At 42.3% G+C, this 5,365-nt stretch overlaps 1 pseudogene; it reads right to left on the reverse strand.

The window, feature by feature from the left end:
- Nucleotides 1–3,383: 3,383 nt before the first annotated feature.
- Nucleotides 3,384–4,057, reverse strand: LOC133094423 (large ribosomal subunit protein uL1-like; annotated as a pseudogene).
- Between the last annotated feature and the right edge of the window lie 1,308 nt (nucleotides 4,058–5,365).

Consider the following 5,365-nt stretch of genomic DNA (forward strand, 5'->3'; position numbering starts at 1 on the left):
TATAAGCTGGCAGAAGACACGAGACTTCTGGGTCAGAGACAAAGGACTTTATTACTCATGGTAATAGCAGGAACTAGAATGTAAGCATTTGTACCAGTTCCTACAGGTCAATGTGAAGAGGGTCCATGGATACCTGTACATGCAGTGAGTTGTGTTACAAGAGAGGAAACCTGAGCTTACGGAACACATCATTTATAAAGGGCAGTAAACAGAAGCATGATTATCCCCTGCCCCAGAGGGAGACACTGTTTTATCTCCCACGAACGTTTACAATACAAACAACCTCGAAGAGCTAGTTCAGACCAGAGTAGTCAGTGCAAAAGAGAGAAACACAGGAGACTCATGGAGAACAGTTTTCCAACAGATTTGTCTTTGTTTTAGTCAACTTAAAACCTGGGCCACAATATTATTACATGGTCAAAATAAGACTGAAGTTCCTCTGTTCCTTTTATTAGAAACAGTATATCTAGACCTATCCTTAGTGGGTCTGTACAGGTGAGCTTTTGTGACTAGCTGGCCTCCGTACATTAGATCTGCAGAGTTTAGTCCCGCCTACAGACATGTTCTGAGGGGCTGGGAGGTTTGGGGTTTTATATACTCCCTTTTATGATTGCTGGAAGTTTGTTACACATTTTAGCGAACTTCAAGGCAGCATTTTCTGTTTATGTGGCATTTATGTGTTTATATAAAAAGATAAGAACAAGGTAGGATAAAATATACCCAGAAATAAATTTCACCTCAAAAATTAGTTAGTGGGGCTTCCCTGGTGGTGCAGTGGTTGAGAATCTGCCTGCCAATGCAGGGGACACGGGTTCGAGCCCTGGTCTGGGAAGATCCCACATGCCGCGGAGCAACTGGGCCCGTGGGCCACAACTACTGAGCCTGCGCGTCTGGAGCCTGTGCTCCGCAACAAGAGAGGCCGCGATAGTGAGAGGCCCGCGCACCGCGATGAAGAGTGGCCCCCGCTCGCCGCAACTAGAGAAAGCCCTCGCACAGAAACGAAAACCCAACACAGCCAAAAATAAATTAAAAAAAAAAAAAAAAAAAGATTGCTGCTGTGCTTACAGTTCATTAGTTTAAAAAAAAAATTAAAATAAAATTAGTTAGTAAAATTGTCAGAGAGAATAGACTGGTGGTTGCCAAGGGGGTGGGGGGTAGGAGAGGGATGTATTCAGAGTTTGGGGTTAGCAGATGCAAACTGGTATATATAGAATGGGTAAACAACAAGGTCCTAGTGTATAGCACAGGGAACTGTATTCAATATCCTGTGATTAAACCATAATGGAAAAGAATATGAAAAAGAATGTATATATGTATAACTGAATCACTTTGCTGTACAGCAGTAATTAACACACTGTAAATCAACTATACTTCAATTTTTAAAAATTGTCAATGTGGTAGCTATTAAGGAATTGCCACAGAGAATTTTCTGGCCAAACTTTTAATAAGATATTTAAATTGGGCATCCTTTTTGATGGCTACTTTACTCTGCCAGTGCCTCTAAGTGGTTTTTAATCATATAAATAATATTTTAATTATTACTTTTAATTCTAGAACTCTAGTTAATTTGAAATTTAATGTTACAATATTTTCATACAACATATATTTCATTTCTTATGCGATAATTATTATGAATTTTAAAAATGAGAAATGATACACTTGTCAAACATACAAAACAGCCATTTTGGGGGGTTGCATGGATAAAAGTACTTTAAAATACCAAAGAAGACAGGACCAATGGCTTAATTAGGTAGGCGTAGGATTTTTTTTTTTGGAAAAAACCTTACACTTGAAAGATTCATTTTGTTTAAAACCATTGATCAATCCAAAGCAACATTCAACTTCACATACTGATTTTACCCCAAGTCTCTGTCCTCTTTTTTTTAAATAAACAATTGTATGCTAAATCTAGATGACTCTTACCTATTTAAATAGGAGTGGCTTTTTCCCATTTTATCTCTAAAGAAGGTAAGGTGGGCATTTTTATACTAATGTCATCAATATTTATATTCCTTGATATTACAGGAACATTCATAGTTTTAAAAATTAACACAGCATGAACTGGAGTTCTTTAGGCTAGTCCCAGTGTTTTTTGCTTATTTTGTGCATCAGTTTTGGGAACAATCTCATTCATGTGACAATGTTAAACTTTACGGGAGCCCTGTGTTCTTAGGAAACAGCAATGGTTAAGAAATCCTCCCACTCTTCTATGTTCAGGGAAATGCCTTACTGCCAAGAAACATTCTTCCCCATATGACTTAGATAAGAGCCAGATGTCTCCTCGCTGACCTTTGGCAATGCCAGACACACACCCTCCACATTCTCATTCCTTGTCTCATAAATGATGGGTTGAACAGTTTGTACCCACTGACTAATCTGAACAAAATACCTGACTTGATCAAACTAGAGTGAAGCTGGTCTCCTTCCCCCAAGCCCTTGAACTCTGAGTTACTCTCATTCTGAGCCAGTGTACAAGCCTTCCTTAACCACTCTTCTGAGAATCAGCTGACCCAAAGGAAAGACATTCCTGGATTAACTGTCCTGCCACTCCACTTATTTCCCCACACCAGATTCCTTCTAGCCTTGTTTACTCCCCATCCTGTATTAAAGAAAAATCCTTTCCTGCTGGACCGTTGAGATCCGGCAGATCTTCCAGTTGGGGGGTTCTCCCTACTGCAAGAGGCCCCCTTCCCTTCCTGACCCTTTTGAATGACCCCTTTGAATGAAGCGTCTCCTTAACTAAGCCCAGATTAGTTTTTTTTTTTTTTTTTTGTAAATTTATTTATTTTATTTATTTATTTTTGGCTGTGCTGGGTCTCTGTAGCTGCGTGGTCTTTCTCTAGTTGCGGCGTGCGGGGGCTACTCTTCGTTGCGGTGCACGGTCTTCTTATGGCAGTGGCTTCTCTTGTTGCAGAGCATGTGCTCTAGGCACACGAGCTTCAGTAGTTGTGGCACATGGGCTCAGTAGTTGTGACTCACGGGCTCCAGAGCGCAGGATCAGTAGTTGTGGCGCACGGGCTTAGTTGCTCCGCGGCATGTGGGATCTTCCCAGACCAGGGCTTGAACCCTTATCCCCTGCATTGGCAAACGGATTCTTAACCACTGCGCCACCAGGGAAGCCCCCAGATTAGTTTTTATTTAACACATGTTTAGTCTCCAATACTGTTCTTTTCACCTCTCTGCAAGGAAATTGTCAACCTTGTTTACATGGAAAATTAAGTTCAGTTCACAGACATGTTCAAAACACTTGACTGTAGATGGTGATGGATGTTAACTAGGTTTATTGTGGTGCTCATTTCACAATACATACGAATATCCAATCATTATATTGTACACCTGAAACCAAGATAATGTTCTTTGGTTTTTGTTTTTAATGGTGGGAGTATGGTTTATTAAGCTGTGCCTTAGTACAGGCACTGGGGCTTGCCCATGGTCCTCTTAATGTACAAAGCCCGGACATTCTGCCAGTTTTCCTTGAGCAATGACACCAGGAAGTTGACAGCTAAGTGGATGTTGAACACAAGCTCATCGTGTGTCATCTTCAGGTGGCCAACAGCCACTGCCAGACACAGCACCTTCTTCACATGGAACTTGATTGTGGACTTCACTTCATCAACTTTGGCCACCATGTTCTCATTGTGGACCAGCAAGGAAGGGAACTTGCCGGCCTTGTTCAGGCCTGGGCCCAGGATTCGTGGGATCTGCTTGATCAGAGACTCTGAAGACAAAAAGGCATCATCCTTCTTGGCCAGCTTCTTGACCAGTTGCTTATCCTTGTTGAGTTTCTTCAGTGCCTCGATGTCCATATGCGGAATATGCACAGCCTTGGTCACATCACTACGTTGCTGGTCCCCCAGAACACATACGGAGAACTTGGGGCGGGAGTGGATTTAAGCCAGACGGTGCCTGAGAGGCATTTGACCTTCTGAGGGTCATAGTTCTTCAGGCAGATCTGAAGCTACACCGCCTCCAAAAACTTCCAGCGCTCGAGCTGGTTCCCCTGCAGCACTTCCCACACTACCTCGTAGACGGTGTCGCCGGAGATTTTGCTGCTCATGGTGTCTCGCGCTGCGATAACCGGAAGAGAGCAATATAATGCTATTTGTCAATCATATCTCAATTAAAAACAAAACAGAAACACACTTGACTATACTTTACAAAAATGCTTGGAATACATATAAAATGTCAAGTTCACTTCCTAAGGAAGCCATATACTAAAGACAAAACATGACGTGGCAAATACCCAAATATCAATTGACTGCCAGATCCACTATCAGCAAGCTCCTTCCAGGGAATTCGAAACCTCGACGTCAAAGAAAGTGGCTCTGACGTGATCTTTATTTGGGTGTCTTCACTGAGGGCTTCAGCATCCCTGGTTTTTGAAAATGAAGATTATCATGCTCACACCTGTTTCTGAGGGTTAGGGGGCTGGGCAGATACTAGCGCCTCCCCCCTGGGATCTTGCCAACACTCCTTTTCCACCTGATCTTACGGACATGCACCTGCTTTTCTATCAATAATAAGATTTTAAAACACTTATTTCCAAGCTCCCAAAATCACTCACCTGTTTCCAAAGGGAAAGGAGCCCTAAAAAGAAAGAAGGAGATAAGAGTTCTAAAGGGCAGATAGTAAGAGGCTTTGAGGACTGAAAACCCCGATTGGTTTCATCACTTTCTGGATTAAAAACCCTCACTGGCTCTCTATTGCACTTTATAATGAAACACAGGATCTTCAGTTGGACTGCAGGTCTGGAACATTCCTGCAGTCTCATCCCCACTCCCACCCCTGGCTCACCTGCTCCTAATTCACCCCATGGCAGCCACACTGACCTCTGACAGCTCCTACAGATGCCAAGCTCTGTCCCTCCTTGGGGTCTCAGCACACGCAGTTCCTCCACCAGGAATGCCCTCCCCTCCTGCTTTGGACTGGGTAAATACCATCATCCTTCAGGTCATATTCTTTTCCATTCCTGGGGTTTGCCTTATCTCTTCTTGTCTAAATTAAATCTTTGTCATTTTGTCTTCATAATCACACTTTACACAATTTGTCTATTTGTTAATTCATTTCAAAGGTGCCGAGGCTGAGAAACTCTAATCTGCTGAAAGAATGTCATTCGTAGTTCTTTTTCCAAGGATTCTTTTTTTTTTTTTTTTTTTTAAAGATACACCCCCCCCCCCAGTCTTGATTCTGGTTCAAGTTTATTCCATATTTTCTTTTTCTTTTTCTTTTTTTTTTAAATAAATTTATTTATTTATTTATCTATTTATGGCTGTGTTGGGTCTTCGTTTCTGTGCAAGGGCTTTCTCTAGTCGTGGCAAGCGGGGGCCACTCTTCATCGCGGTGCGCGGGCCTCTCATTATCGCCG

This window comes from Eubalaena glacialis, chromosome 7 (assembly GCF_028564815.1).
Source record: "Eubalaena glacialis isolate mEubGla1 chromosome 7, mEubGla1.1.hap2.+ XY, whole genome shotgun sequence".
In the NCBI taxonomy this organism is placed as follows: Eukaryota; Metazoa; Chordata; class Mammalia; order Artiodactyla; family Balaenidae; genus Eubalaena; species Eubalaena glacialis.